This window comes from Xyrauchen texanus, chromosome 40 (assembly GCF_025860055.1).
Source record: "Xyrauchen texanus isolate HMW12.3.18 chromosome 40, RBS_HiC_50CHRs, whole genome shotgun sequence".
In the NCBI taxonomy this organism is placed as follows: domain Eukaryota; kingdom Metazoa; phylum Chordata; class Actinopteri; order Cypriniformes; family Catostomidae; genus Xyrauchen; species Xyrauchen texanus.
This window is the reverse complement of record NC_068315.1, coordinates 35,739,496-35,755,730: the sequence shown is the minus strand read 5'-3', so window position 1 is coordinate 35,755,730 and position 16,235 is coordinate 35,739,496. Positions and strand designations below refer to the sequence as shown.

The following is a 16,235-nucleotide window of genomic DNA, read 5'->3' as shown; positions in this document are numbered from 1 at the left end:
TTTGCATTAGTAGAGTACTCAAACAGTTCTAGATTTAGAATTTTAGTTTGGCTGTGATGTTCAACGAGCAGTGACTTGAATGTTTCTGTGTTCAAGCAGTCTTTAGTAAACCAAGAACAGAATGAGGCTCTTAATGAGATGTTCATAATCGATGTTTTGTCTTAAAGTATGAAAGTATTCAGACTAAAATGCTGTTACGCTGTGAGGATCTGATTGTTTGTATTCTGTAATTTTGTAATATATATATATATTTTTTATATGTTAGTCAAAGATTGTTGCACCAAAACCCTAATTAATTTTTTCCCATCTATTTTCCACCTCCACTGTTTAGTAGTTTATAAAAACCTGGCATGGAAAAATATTATGTGTTTGAAATGGAAAAAATAAGATAAATAATAATAAAAAAAAATATTATCTACTTCCAAATATTGTCCTATGACATTATTGATAATTGACCCTTTGCTAAGCCCCGCCTTAAAAGTGCTTCTGTCCAATCCTGTCTTAGCAATTGTTGCCCTGCCGCCATTATTCTGACACGCGTTTGCTACTTTCTATGGACAGCCTTAGGGAGTAATGTGTGTTTGAGTAATTTTATGCAGGACTTTATCAAAATAATAAAAAAAAATTCAAATGCGTTGTTGGGATATTTGCAATAGTGACACGAATTACCCAGAGAGGATACCCACAGTGTTTTTCTTTCATTTTTTAATAATCTTTAAATAGATCTAGAAAAGATCATGTTATGGATTAAACTGTATCAGCCCTCATTCCCAAAGGAACATATAACATCTGCAATGACACTGTAAATTAAAGCTGATAGTTATAGTTGGGAATGATTATTCATTAATGTATTGATTCAAGTCATAGTAAAAGCGATAGTAAATAGTTCACAGCATGATAGTGAGTGTGTTGTGAGACGTTATAAACAGCTCTGTTCACTTATGCTAATGTTATTAGATGTGTAATCGCTATTAAATGAAGTTTTTCAAGTGACTGTAATAATTGTTTGCCTTGATTCTGATTTACAGTCTCCTCAGTTTTTAATCAAATTACTGTGTGATTTAACAAATTATTTTACAAAAAACCATCAGATAAATATGTATTACGATGTCACTCTTCAAACCTGCCCATGTAAAAAATATGATCCATTCCGTTTATGAGACTATTTTGCCAAAAACGGCCATTCATTCCAATGAGGAGTTCTGCAGAGCTTGTCAGAGTGAGCCCCGAGGGGGGCGAAGCTTAGCGAAGGGTCAGTTGTAAGAACGCTACTGTAGGCTGATAATTATACAAAGAGCGTTCATGTGCCAGATTGTTCCTTTATATCACGTTTTTCACCTTTAGATGGAGAACAAGAGCGTGGAGGAAGAGAGGGTGTGCTTGTGCTTTTTTATTCTTTTATTATTGCAACTACAATTGTGATACAATGTCATATTTACAGGGCATTTCCCTTACAGCTGTCACCATATCCATCAGGCACTAATTGGAATAGTCCAAGAGGAGCTGTGAATCTCAGAATCTCAATCCAGTGTTTGAGTCGGTATCACTGTTTAAGATAGGGATTGGCATTTTAAGTCATTTTGTAGTCGAGTACTCTGACCCACAAAAACCCTTTGCATCAATTTAGAAGACATGAATTTAACCATTGGAGTCGTATGGATGATGTTTATGCTGACTGTCTGTGATTTCTGGAGCATCAAAAGAGAAATCTCCATTCACTTGCATTTTAAGGACCTACTGAGCTGAGAGAATACAAATTTTGGGGTGAAGTATCCCTTTTAAAATAACATGTATGACACATACGTGAAATTTAGATTTTGTTGTATTCATAAATTACAAGAACGTAAACAAAAATGGTTTCAAAATAAGATAACTTCAACAAACTATGCTTTTCTTTTGGAAAACATCAAATAAAATGAACAATATGCATTAATAAAAATGAAAAATTAAAAAGATTTCAAAATAACCATAAAAAAACATTTGCACTTTACCCGGAGCTTACATAGAAACAATACTGATGGCATTAGGGTAACGACACACATAAACTCTGAGTCTACATAAAGACTATCACATTTGTATCATTTCACATGTTATTATTCAGAAAACAATTGGTAAAAGTTTTTATTGATTACATCAGTTCTCTCGAAACTTGAAATAAACTTGCCACACTGACACATTATTTGACACAAATGTTTTATTTGCTACAGCATTTTTCTAAGCTATTAATGATGGCTATGAATTATTGTCAAGGGAACAGTGTCAGTGGTGTATATATTTGTGTAGAGTTTTCTAAATGGACACATACGAGACTTGCTGCACCCTTCTGAGTACACACTTCCAAGTGTTATACCCTTCAGAGTGAGTAGGGCACAGTGATGATAGTATAAATGCAGCTGCACGGTGACCCTCAGAAAAGAAAAAGGTGATCTCTCTGAGCCCATCAAAGAGCTCACAGTCATGCAGGAAATTGATGTCTGAGGAGGGAACAGATCGTCTTATCCACGCAAATCCCCATAAGCACACACTCACACACACACAGATACACACACTCACACACACATACACACACACATACACACACACACTGGTGTTGCACATGTGTCCTCAGTCAGCATTTGTTCAGTCATTGTAATCTGAGGACAGGTGCATGATGGGAAATATAGTTCAGACAGGACCAACATGGGGAGTGAATGGGGTCGTTCTTCTACTACTTTAAGTATTTGAGGGTGAACGAGAGAGACTCTGTTTGCTAGCTGGCCTCTGTGAAGCATGCAAGCTTGGACTGACACCAGCAGGACAGTTGCTTGACAATTTGTCTTTTTTTTTCATGTCATTCTTTAAAAAATCAATTATTCACATTGAACTTTAATATATCAATAAAATGTGTCTTTCAGAGGCTTTATATGGAGTTAGTGTAACGAGTGAAGCTAGGAAGCAAGTTGCAAGTGACAATAAGTTTATTAACAGTCAAAATGTGAAGATTGGGGAAAAGTCCGGGGTGACGGTTTAGTGGCTTAGGAACTCCAATGGTCAGATGAATCCAGTGAGAAGCGTGGTGAGGAGTGCTGAACAAACACGACGAATCCACATAACATCCACACGAACACGAACAGGAACAACGAGTGAACAGAACTGGAGCTTAGAGGGATCAACACAACCGGACATCACAAAACAACGATCTGACAAAGAGATGAGAAAGTGGTGAGTATTTAAGGATGATGAAATGGGTTGCAGCTGGTGAAGGGAAGTGATTACAGCTGATCGCTGAACACGTAAACGAGCAGTCACGCCCACACACATCCACACACACACGTAAACAACAGAGCACGAGAGGAGGAAGAGACAGGATTTATGAACCGTGACAGTACCCCCCCCTCAGGGATGCCTCCTGGCGTTCCCAGGCTCCCTTACCTGCCGATTGTAATCATCGATAAGGGAGTGATCCAGAATGTCCCTGGCCGGTACCCAACTTCTCTCCTCCGGACCGTAACCTTCCCAGTCCACCAGGTACTGAAATCCGCGTCCCCTCCGTCTTGAGTCCAGAATGCGATTGACCGAATAAGTAGGTTCCCCATCTACGAGTCGCGGCGGGAACCGAACCGGCGGATTAATGCGGGAATAAAAAACGGGTTTTATCTTGGATACATGAAAGACGGGGTGAATTCTCCTGTACGCCGGAGGAAGGTTGAGGCGGACTGCCACCGGACTAACAATCTTGGTGACAGTGAATGGGCCGATGAATTTGGGTGCAAGTTTATTCGATACGGAGCGGAGAGGAATGTTCTTAGTAGAAAGCCACACTTTTAAACCAGCGACGTATACGGGAGGCCTAGACCGGTGGCGATCGGCTTTGGCCTTGGTGCGCGACCCCACTTGGAGTAGAGTCTCACGGGCCCTAGTCCAAGTGCGGTGACACCTCTGGACGAAGGCGTGAGCGGAGGGGACCGCGACCTCGGATTCCAGACTAGGAAAAATTGGTGGCTGGTAACCTACACTACACTCAAACGGAGATAGGCCCGTGGATGACACTGGCAACGTGTTGTGGGCGTACTCCACCATAGAGAGTTGCTGACTCCACGAGGAAGGATTCTTGGATACCAAACATCGTAACGTTCTCTCCAAGTCCTCGCTCAGATTGACCATTGCTCTGGGGATGAAACCCTGAGGACAAACTGACAGTCGCTCCCAGTAGTTTGCAAAACTCTCGCCAAAATTTTGACACAAATTGGGGTCCTCTGTCAGAAACCACGTCTGTCGGGAGGCCATGTAATCGAAAGACGTGGTCAATGACGATCACCGCTGTCTCCTTGGCTGAGGGTAATTTGGGCAAGGGAATGAAATGAGCCGCCTTCGAGAATCGGTCCACCACGGTTAAAACTACCGTGTACCCCTGGGAGGGTGGGAGGGCGGTAATAAAATCTAGAGCTATATGGGACTGGGGTCTCGAAGGCACCGGCAGCAGTTGAAGTAACCCATCTGGGGGTCGATTGGAAGTCTTACCAGTGGCACAAACTGAGCACGCCAAGACAAAACTGTGAACGTCGCGAGCCATCTGAGGCCACCAGAATCGTTGCTTGACTAAAAACTTAGTTCAATTAACTCCCGGATGACAAGCCACAATGGAACAATGTCCCCACTGAATAACGCTGGACCGTAACCCCTCCGGCACAAACAAACGATTCGGTGGGCACCGAGCCGGGGGCGTTACCCCTTCTAAGGCCGTCTTGACCTTCGATTCGATCTCCCATGTGAGTGAAGAGATGAATAGAGTCTCTGGTAAATTGCACTCGGGAGTGGATGGGCGTTCGGAGCGATCAAAAATACGTGATAAAGAATCGGGTTTGATGTTCTTGGAACCCGGGCAGTACGAGAGAGTAAAATCAAAACGACCGAAAAAAAGAGCCCACCGAGCCTGCCTGGAGTTTAGTCTTTTAGATGTGCGAATGTATTCCAAGTTCTTGTGATCGGTCCAGACGATAAAGGGTACCCCCGAACCCTTCAACCAGTGGCGCCATTCCTCCAAGGCTAACTTGACTGCCAACAACTCTCTGTCTCACCAACTCACAACAACTCACCAATGTCATAATTACGTTCGGCCGAGGACAAGCGATGAGAAAAAAACGCGCAAGGATGCATCTTATCGTCTGAAGGAGAACGCTGGGATAACACTGCGCCTACCCCCACCTCTGACGCATCGACCTCTACCACGAACTGACGTGACGGATCAGGGGATATCAGGATGGGAGCTGAAACGAAGCAGCCTTTTAGTTTGGAGAACGCAGCCTCGGCTGCGTCTGACCACCTGAACGTCGTTCTGGGAGAGGTCAAGGCGGTCAGAGGCGCGGCTAGTTGACTGAAATTGCGAATGAAACGCCGGTAGAAATTGGCGAACCCCAGAAACCTCAGTAGAGCCTTACGGGAATCTGGACTTGGCCAATCCACCACAGCCTTGATCTTCTCAGGATCCATGCGCATTCCCTCAACCGACACGATGTACCCTAGGAAAGGAACAGACTGTGCATGAAAAGCGCATTTCTCCGCCTTGACAAAAAGCCCATTCTCTAGCAACCTCTGAAGCACTTGCCGGACGTGCTGCACATGTTCCTGGAGAGAAGAAGAAAAAATCAATATGTCATCCAGGTAGACATATATGAACTGGTCGACCATGTCTCGCAGCACGTCATTAACAAGTGCCTGGAAGACCGCTGGGGAGTTGGACAGGCCGAACGGCATGACCAAGTATTCAAAGTGCCCCCTGGGGGTGTTAAAAGCGGTCTTCCATTCATCCCCCTCCCTGATGCGGACCAAATGATGAGCATTGTGTAAATCCAATTTCGTGAAGATAGATGCTCCCTGCAACCTCTCGAAAGCCGAAGACATCAACGGCAAAGGATAAGTATTCCTTACCGTGATGCTGTTCAGCCCCCGGTAATCAATACAAGGTCGCAGAGATCCATCCCTCTTCCCCTCAAAAAAGAACCCCGCCCCCGCCGGAGAAGAGGAAGGGCGGATGAACCCTGTTGCTAGAGCATCAGAAATATATTTCTCCATAGCCTCCCTCTCTGGAACCGAGAGTGAATATAACTTGCCCTTAGGCGGAAACGTACCTGGCAATAAATCTATGGCACAGTCATAGGGACGATGTGGAGGGAGAGAAGCAGCCCGAGACTTACTGAACACCTCCTTCAGGTCCAGGTACTCCGCGGGCACGTTAGATAAATCCACGGTCTCCTCCTGAAACACAGGGACAGAAACAGATGGACAGGCAGACATTAGACAAGACTTATGACATTGAGTGCTCCACGCAGACACAGACTTCAATTGCCAGTCCACTTTAGGGTTGTGACGGGTGAGCCAGGGATGGGGACCAAGGACCATGGGGGCGAGAGGAGTGTCCAGGATGTAGAAGGAGATGGTTTCGATGTGATTGCCTGACGTGATGAGGGTGATGTCTTCAGTGGCTAGTGAAATGGTGGGAAGTTCCTGGCCATTGAGGGCGTGTACAGCAATCTGATGTGTGAGGGACCTGAGGGGAACTTGGTGGTTGCGTGCAAACGTGTAGTCCATGAAGTTACCTTCCGCCCCAGAATCCAGGAGTGCTCGTTGATCGTTGGAGTCTTACCGGAAGGAGAGTAGATGTCGATGAGGTCTTCTCGGCGGAGGTACCACCCGATAGTAGCCTCATACTTACTATCGGGCTGGACCTTTTTAAAGGACAGTTGTAAGCGAAGTGTCCAGCTCCTCCACAGTACATGCAGAGGCCCTGGGATCTCCGCCTTTCCTTCTCCTCCCGGGAAAGCTGGGCTCGACCCACCTGCATGGGCTCGGGATCGCAGACGGGGCTGACCGCATCCCCGCCTCCAGAGCGTTGGCCTCCAAGTCCTCCCGAAGGACGGTTGGTCTGAGCTTGCTGTTCCACTCTGGACAGCCTAGCGTCCACTCTTAACGCTAGTGCAACAAGGTCGCTGAGCTTGGTGGGAAGACCCATGGCGTATATCTCACTTTGGACGCGGTCAGACAGCCCATGCAGGAACATGTCCCACTGCGCCTCCTCGTTCCATTGGCTCTCCACCGCTAGGGTCCGGAACTCGATAGAGAAATCCGATACGGATCTCTCTCCCTGACGCAAATCGGCCAGCACTCTGGCTGCTTCTCTACCGGCAGCAGCACGGTCAAAAACTTGCTTCATCTCGGCAGACAGGGCTTGGAACGAGGCGCAGCATTCGTCCTGGTTTTCCCACACCGCTGTTCCCCATAGCGCCGCTCTCCCAGTCAGTAGTGTCAGGACAAAGGCGACCTTGGTTCTCTCATCCTGGAATGTTCTGGGCTGGAGAGAAAAATGCATTGAGCATCGTGTTAGGAAAGCTCGACAAAAATTGGGTTCACCTGAATGCGGCTCTGGAACCGGTAGGCGGGGCTCTGAGTGGGAGGGATCCGCTGGTGGTGGTTGGAGAATCGGCGGTGCGGGCGATGCAGTGGGAGCTCGCAGAAGAGTCCGGACACCTGCGCCACTAAAGCCTGAACAGCGCGAGCTGTGTTATTGAGATTCTTCTCTTGGTTCTCCATACGAAGTCTGCTGTTGTTCACGAATTCCTCCAGTCTCTCTGAACTGTTACTCGCTGCTTCCATCTTGGGTCAGATCGTTCTGTAACGAGTGAAGCTAGGAAGCAAGTTGCAAGTGACAATAAGTTTATTAACAGTCAAAATGTGAAGATTGGGGAAAAGTCCGGGGTGACGGTTTAGTGGCGCAGGAACTCCAGTGGTCAGATGAATCCAGTGAGAAGCGTGGTGAGGAGTGCTGAACAAACACGATGAATCCACATAACATCCACACGAACACGAACAGGAACAACGAGGGAACAGAACTGGAGCTTAGAGGGATCAACACAACTGGACATCACAAAACAACGATCTGACAAAGAGATGAGAAAGTGGTGAGTATTTAAGGATGACGAAATGGGTTGCAGCTGGTGAAGGGAAGTGATTACAGCTGATCGCTGAACACGTAAACGAGCAGTCACGCCCACACACATCCACACACACTAATGTAAACAACAGAGCACGAGACGAGGAAGAGACAGGATTTATGAACAGTGACAGTTAGGATGAAAATAAGGTGCATTTGTAACTGTTCTGAGATCAGTGCAGACAGAGTCATTCACTAAATAGGGATCAAGGGAGCGTCCTATAGCTCTCTATGCAGTTAAGTGCATTCACTGGTAAAATCAAATGAAAAGTTCAGTTTCAGACTGCAGATGATGTTTGGATCACTCAATGATAAGAATCAGTACATAGATTCACAATTTATAATGGATCATTTGATTTGAATATGGTCGGCAGTGATTAGATGATGCATTACTATTAATCAGAATTATTCATTCAGCTTTCTAGAAAATCAGCTGTAATGTCTAGAACATCTTAATAACATGAATAATCAACACTACTGGACACATAATCAAATATTTCATCAATATAATCGGATTTTCTACATTTCACAACTTAGTCCCGCTGTTCACATATGAGGACATACATGTTTATGAAATGTATTTACTCTAGAATTGTATTTCTATATTTATTGTTGTTTGTTTATTTGGTGCTACTAGTTGACATGGAAAATGCTCACAGCAGTCACACTCGACTCTCAGGAGGATAAAGTAAGCTTGACATGAATAATATTAGAAATACTTAACAATTACTTTAAATATTAAAATATTTAGTAAATTAGTATTAAAATATATATTAGTTTGTATTTTCTCCACAAATTCTAAGTACGGCAATGCAAAAAGAATATGATGTATTGATATTGTTATACTGCCTTTAATAGGCTTTTTTTAATTTAAATCAGAGAAAATATTGTTACAATGAGGTTGTATTCATTAACAGTAGTCAACTAGATGGAGAAATCTTGTATCATATAGAAGGGTTTATATTACGATAACAACCAGCTGACTGTAAATCATCACACTTACTACACATCTACTAACCAAATAAATAAATACATGAACTTAAAATGTGTAATTATGTAGAAATAAATCCATAAACAGCTGAAATCCAGCTCGGTTTGCATCTGAGTTCTATTGTTGTTTATTTTGTAATTAATTACTGTTTGACTCATCATTATTCAGTTTTTTGCAAGACTACTTGCAAAATAAATAAATATATGCTCATGAAACATTGATTTGAGTTGAAATAATTTTATTAGCTTAGTTGTAGAGTGTCACGAACACAGAGAGCGCCTTCCCCCTTCAGTCATCGGAGATCAGATTCTCCAGAGTATTGACCGCTAAGACTACATTTCCCATAAGCCCACATACGTAGGTCTGATTACTCTACAGCTGTTCCCTGTTTGCCACGCTCTATTTAAACCACTCAGTTCATTCATTCATTGCGAAGTCTTGTTTTGCTCCGGCTACAATTCCAAGCGTTTACCCTGTTTACTAGTCTGTCTATCGTGTATCGACCCTGCTTTGTTCCTGTACCTTGTCTGTTTGCCGCCTGCCCCGTATTTCCATTGGCTGTTCTTAGTTTATTGATTGTTTGCTGCCAGCCCCGATCTTCTGCCTGCTCTCACACTGATTCTGCCTGCCTCCTACATTTCTGTTTACCTGTGCTTGACCATTGCCTGTACTACTACTGATTGTTTATTAAACACTGCTGATGTATCCCAACCTGCCTGAGTCTTCGTTACATAGAGATTGCACAGTGATCCAAGAAGCAGGAAAGATGACTCACAGAACCCGGATGAGTGTCTGATACATGGATGTGTGGTTGTTACTGAGAAATATCAGAGCATAGATGGTGCCACAGACCAATCAGATTTGAGTATTCCAGAGAGTCGTGAAATAATCTTGGTTAAAATTTCTACAATCCCAATTCCAAAAAAAGTTGGGACAGTATGAATAATGCTAATAAGAACAAAGAGGAGTGATTTGTAAATTATATTCACCCTTTGCTATATTGACAGTACTACAACTAAACATTATATGATGTTTTACCTTGTGAATTTAATTGTTTTTCTTTTTAAATGTACAGTAAGTTTAAATCAGACGATTGCAACACGCTCCAAAAAAGTTGAGACGGGGCAATTTAAGACTAATAACAGTTTGATGAGTTGAAATAAGGCAATGTGAAACAGGAGATGTTAAACAGGCAATCGTGTCATAGTATATAAGGAGCCTCCAAAAACAGCCTAGTCCTACAAGAGCAAGGATCGTTCAAGACTTGTCAATTTGCCAACAGATACTTCGGCAAATAATCCAGGACTTTGAGAACAATGTTCCCTAAAGTCTAATTGAAAGAATTTTGGGCATTTCACCCTCTAAAATGCACAATATAGTTAAAAGATTCAAGGAACCTTAATGAAGCGCATTATTTCAGTTTTGCAAAAAGGTTGCAATGCTCATGTAAATTTCATGAGACCAGACTGAAAATAAAGGCCGAAACGGGTTTGAAAAAGCTTTGGCAACATGATTGGCCTAGTTTACTTTACAATGATATTAAATTCAAGAGATGGCCGCAGAGTTTTAGTGATTACTCAAATGAATCGTTGAATCAGACAGTATAATCAGTTCCTGGAAATTATTCAAACGTATGGACAAGTTGTGTGAGATGCTATTAAAACATGAAATTAAAATGAAATTCATGCTGTTGTTGATTTTTATATATTGACAGTAAGATCGTCCGTTATATTGGGAATATTTGATGTTTCCTGGCACAAATGAATGCAACATTTTTCTGTCAAAGTGAGAACTGCACAACAATGTCTGTGAGGCTTGCTTAAGATTTACACAAAATAACGTCAATTAAACACTGCATCTAAATCATTTAATTGTTTTTAAAAGTCTGAGAATATTTAATGATGATGTTAGCTTCGTCTTCTGCCCAGTAGTGTGGGGTTTATTTTAAGTGACCGTTGATTTTCAGGGTGGTTGTTTATTGCCTTTAGTTTGTCATAAGTGGACGTACGGCTTGTTGAGTAATGTTTGAATCTGTTCGTCTCAGATGATGTTTGACTTTCATCTTGTAAAGAAATGCCTTGGGTCCACACACAAACACACACACACTGCAAGACGCTATATAATCTAATAGTGAGATAAGTGTGTGTGTGTGTGTGTGTGTGTGTGTGTGACAGCTCTCCCATAGGGCCTGTCTCTGCACCGCTAACACACTTAAGCTGGCTTTACCAACGCAAATCTGATTAATACCCCCTCCCGTTTGCTCCCAGTGCTCGTAATGAGAAGTAAACGAGCCCAGACCCAGACCTGAACCCACAGATTAAGAAAATCGAGTGATTCCACACAGAAAGGGAGACAGTGTCTGTCAGGCAGGAGGAGTTACAGAACGTTTGTTGGTTGTCAGAACATTAGGAACGTAACTGCCACTTGAACATACAGAGAGACAGACTGTGTTCCAATACCTAGTGAGCTGCCTTGCTGCCTACATAGACAGCTGCCTTCTAAGTTAGCATCCTAACTGACATGGAGCCTCAGAAGTGAGTCATTTGAAATGCTTTACAAAGACCACAAATACATCCTCACATCAAGTGTACGAGTTGACGACTCGGAATTGATTCCAAAAGAGTTTGACATTAGCATGTTGCTAAGCTAATGATGTGCTATTCTAAACATGCGCTAAACATGTTTACACATGCTTTTGTGTTCATCTGCGCTGATTTTCTTTTATAGATCAGTGATACTGACACACGCGGAGTTGCGCTGGCTGAATCTCACTTTTTTCTTTCGGCGCCTCGTGCAGGATCGCTTCATTTTTAGATGCTTGGTAAAGTTAAATATACTTTTTATAATCGCATCTTGAAACACCTGGATTGTTTCATTCTTTGTACTTTGTTCTGAAGAAGAGTACTTTATGTGACTGTTTCACCATTAAACATGATTCCAGTTTGTTTTTCACCGAGCAACGTTTAAGCCCTTGATAAATGTAATGGTTTTCCCCTTGTGCTCTGGTGTGCAAATTTAGTACAATAATTTGGCAAGTTCAATGTAATTTGATTTTAAAGCACCTCGAAGAGGCCGTTTATCCGCAGCACATGCCGATACTTGCGTTTGCATGTGAAGCTGCTCTGATTATTTTTGTTTGACTTCAGTGCAAGATTTTATCATTTGAAGGTCTATGATTTGTGCTACTTAGACTCATAACTCACTGTGCATTTTATTTGCTGCTGTTTTGAGTAGTGTTTCAGGAAATTCCATTATAATAAACATCATTTAATCCTGTGTCCCGACTCCAGATGAAAAATCGATTAAAGGGTTAGTTCACCCAAAATGAAAATCCCTTATGATTTACTTACCTTTAAGCCATCCCAGATGTGTAGGACTTTCCTTCTTCAGCAGAACCAAAATGAAGATTTTATAAGCACATTTCTGCTCTGTTTGTCCATAAAATGCAGCAAATGTGTGCCATCAATCTGCTGCATGTTTGACGGTCCAAAAGTCATATTTAGGCAGCATAAAAGTGATCCACACGACTCCAGTCGACCAATGAATGTCTTCTGAAACAAATCAATAGGTTGCTGTAAGAAACAAATTGATAATTAAAATGTTTTTAACTTTAAATTGTTGCTTCCGGCCAGCGCTGTATTTCTGTTTGATATGAACTAACTCACATGATGTTTTCCTCTGTTGGAACTGTTCACACTTCGGACTTCTCGCATTAACACGTCATTGTTCTTGCATCACGACACCAACATGATGCGTTGACTGCTGGCAGGAAGCGTTTTTTTAAAGTTACGTTTTAATCATCTATTTATTTTTCACACAAACGTATCAATTAATTTCAGAATACATTCATTGATCAACGTGTGGATTAACTTTATGCTGCCTAAATATGCCTTTTGCACCGTCAAACATCCAGCAGACTGATGGAACACATTTTCTTGCGTTTTATGGACAAACTGAGCTGAAATGGCTTATAAAAATCTTAATTTTGGTTCTGCTGAAGAAGGAAAGTCATACATATCTGGTATGACATGAGGGTGAGTAAATAATGAGAGAATTTTCATTGTTAGGTGAGCTAAACCTTTAACCGTTCATGAAAACTTGTGGTAAACCGAATGTTAAAAATGGTAACCGTGCACATCCCTAGTACTGACACTGTTGGACATTGTGAGGAGACAAACAACCTAAACAACATAGTGAGAGTGTGAAATGTTTTAATGAGACTTTCTAGAAATCCACAGTGCTTTTTACAGTGCAGTACCTTTTGGAACAGCCTTCACAATGATGTCTACAGAGTGAGCTCACTGGATTCTGGAACAGAGCGACAGACAGCAGAGGGGTTTGTTGTAGTTAATGAGCAGTAATGTGGTTTGTTATATAAGTGTTCTGTGTGTAATTCATCTGTCTGTCTGTCTTCTGTCTGTCTGTCACTTAAGGTTAATTCAACTGCCTACATGTTTATAGTTAACTGCTCACTGTTTCACATACTATTTAATAAAAAGTATGCAGTATACAGAGTAAACTGTGCATTAAACAGTACACTAGAATTCTATTCGAAACAGTCTGTGTGTTTTATTCAGCCATACAAGAAAACCTCAAAACAAACTTTATTCTTTAATGTCCTTGTACAGCAGATGTTTTGCCCAATGGTGTGTGTGTGTGTGTGTGTGTGTGTGTGTGTGCGTTTTTGCGTGTGCTTGTGTGTGTGCATGTGCATGCGCGTGTGTGTGCGTATGTGCGCGCGCATGTGCGTGCGTGCGTGCGTGTGTCAGGTCAACATGTTGAAATGTCAGTTGTCTGATTTTCTCTGAGTCAACCCTTCACTCCCTCAGTCTGTGATTGTTTGTCTGTCTGAGCACTTCCTGTCCAGTGAGAGACAAGCAGGAACATGTTCGCTGATGGAGTGTGTGTGAATGGATGCTGTCACAGATATGTGTGTGTGAGATGGGTCCAGCAGGGCCGACTGCTGTGGTGTGTAAATAAGAGTTCTATATTTAACTCACAAGTTCAGCTGCCCTCCACTACAGCACGCACACACACACACACACACACACGCTCGAGTGAGAAATGACAGCCTAATAAGCCTGAGAGGACCTCAGATAGCCTCTCCAGCTTCCCTCAACACAGACACACATTGTGTTAATATCACCAGCAGTCTTTATTGAGCAGTCTGTTGTCCACAGGACCTCCGTCAGTCCTCCAGCGTATGAAACACATGCCTGTTACTATGATGCGGTGGATTGAACTGTCAATGTCAATTTGGGGTTTATTTTCAATGTGCATGTCAGCTCAGATGACAGATCTGCATCACATACATCCGGTGACGCACACGGTGACAATAAGAACATTGCAGTAGTTTTGGATCCAATGAAATGACGTTTCATCTGGTCTTTGTTACTGGTTTGTTTATTTATATGTAAAAAAAAAAAAAGAAAAGGGAAAGATGTTGGTATAGAGTCATACCATGTGACTCATTCAGAAGTCCCTGGCTATTTCTTTTTCTTCTTTTTTTTTAACTACTGGTGAAAGATAAACATAAATGATGAATCAAGCCAAAATATGAAATGCCATGGATCAATATTATTTGAGTAAGCCATTATGTTATAGAGGGGGTCAAAAAGACAATAGTCGCCTATGATTTTGGAACAAATACAGAAATAATCCCCTTAGAAAGGTGTCAGTGTCCTGATTTTATTTTTACACACAGATAGTGTCTTAATAAAATCAGCTGACTTCAGCACGTCTTGTTGCCTCATATGACAATAGTGTGAGTGCATAAAACAACAGCAGAACATACGGAAAGTTCCTATAACTCCAAGAGTATTAAAGATATCTTAATATCCTCAGAACAAACGTTTCCTATATGGTTAAATCCCAGAGATATAGGGCTCTCAATGTTACTCTCTGTGTAAGTCGTTACAATTTCAACTATTTTCAGTGCAGTATTTATACTGACTTCCTGCCTTAAATGTGACTGGACATCAGAGACCATAATTCATAGACAGTGTGTGTAGGGTTACTTTTGAAACATATTCCACTACAGATTACAGAATACATGCTGTAAAATGTAATTTGTAACATATTCCATTAGATTGCTCAATGTCAGTAATGTAATCTAAATACTTTGGATTACTTCTTCAGCACTGGTAGATTTTTTTCACTTGTTTTGACTATATAAACTCTGTCAGTACAGTAAGACAAAATACACATGTTAAAAATACATTCTCTGAAAAACATAAATATCTCATTCAGCGTTGATTCTAAAACAAAATAATCAAATTAATCTTGTTTGAAGGATTTTTAAATATTTTTACAGGAAAACAATACAAAGATTATTATCAAGAATATGATTTTTGCCCTAATATCAAAGATCTTCCTAGAAAAAAATGCATTATGATCTAATGTGAATTTTCTTGATAATAAATATGATCATGTCTGGTAACATGTGCATGTAAAATGGCTAGAAATAGCATTTTAGCTTAGCGTAAAGCTGACAATTTACACAAGGTTTATTTCTATTTTTTAAGCTCCAAATGTACTTCAAACTTACTTGGAACTGTATTCTAATGATTTAAATAGTAAATGTAGTGGAATACAGTTACTTATATTTTGTATTTTAAACACATAATCCTGTTACATGTATTTTGTTCCTCCCAAACACTGTTCATAGAGATCTCAATCTTTGTATTAACCAAATAAAAAAATAGTTTTTGAAACTGGGCTGATTTGACATGGAACAGCTGCAGAAACCACAGAAAAACCATCTTGAGTTCAATCCAGCAGCATCTGGTCGTCCTCACATCAGTGTTGCTCTGCCACTGGTCTGAATTGTGTTTACAAGTGTTTCTGTTTTGCTGAGCTATGATTGGATAGTTCTGAGCAGCATAACTGTGTCACATGTGTTTCATGAGCTCAGATCAGTCTCTCGGTTCATTCGGGACGTCTGTGTCATTGATCTCTCTTCTGAATGTTCTGCATCACTCGCAGCTCTGCGTTTGTCTGAACGTATTACACGATGCAGATCAGGATCAGGGGTGGAAAAGGACTCCTAGATGCTGTTTACTCCTTGTGATCCATTTGATATGGGACAATGCTGAAGACAAATATTTCTGGTCAGATCATCTGAAATGCTACTTAATATGAGGTGTGAAATTCTGTCTGTTAACAAATGTGTGTAAAATGATTAAGTCAATTATATTCTCAAATATTAAGTGAACAATTAAAATGAAATGCTTCAAAAGATGGTTGGTTGTTAGCTTAGTCTATAGCGGTGCTCCACGG

General features: G+C 41.5%; 1 protein-coding gene across 4 annotated transcripts in view; it reads left to right on the top strand.

The window, feature by feature from the left end:
- LOC127633544 (retinoic acid receptor alpha-A) overlaps window positions 1–16,235 on the top strand; it is a 324,627-nt gene that overhangs the window by 245,325 nt on the left and 63,067 nt on the right. The window contains exon 1 of one of the 4 annotated variants that reach the window (XM_052112721.1): window positions 15,896–16,098. The exons of the other annotated variants lie outside the window; for them this stretch is intronic. The gene's annotated coding sequence lies outside the window, so the exon portion shown is untranslated. Of the gene's footprint in view, window positions 1–15,895; window positions 16,099–16,235 lie in introns of those variants that run through there. 4 annotated transcript variants of the gene reach the window in all.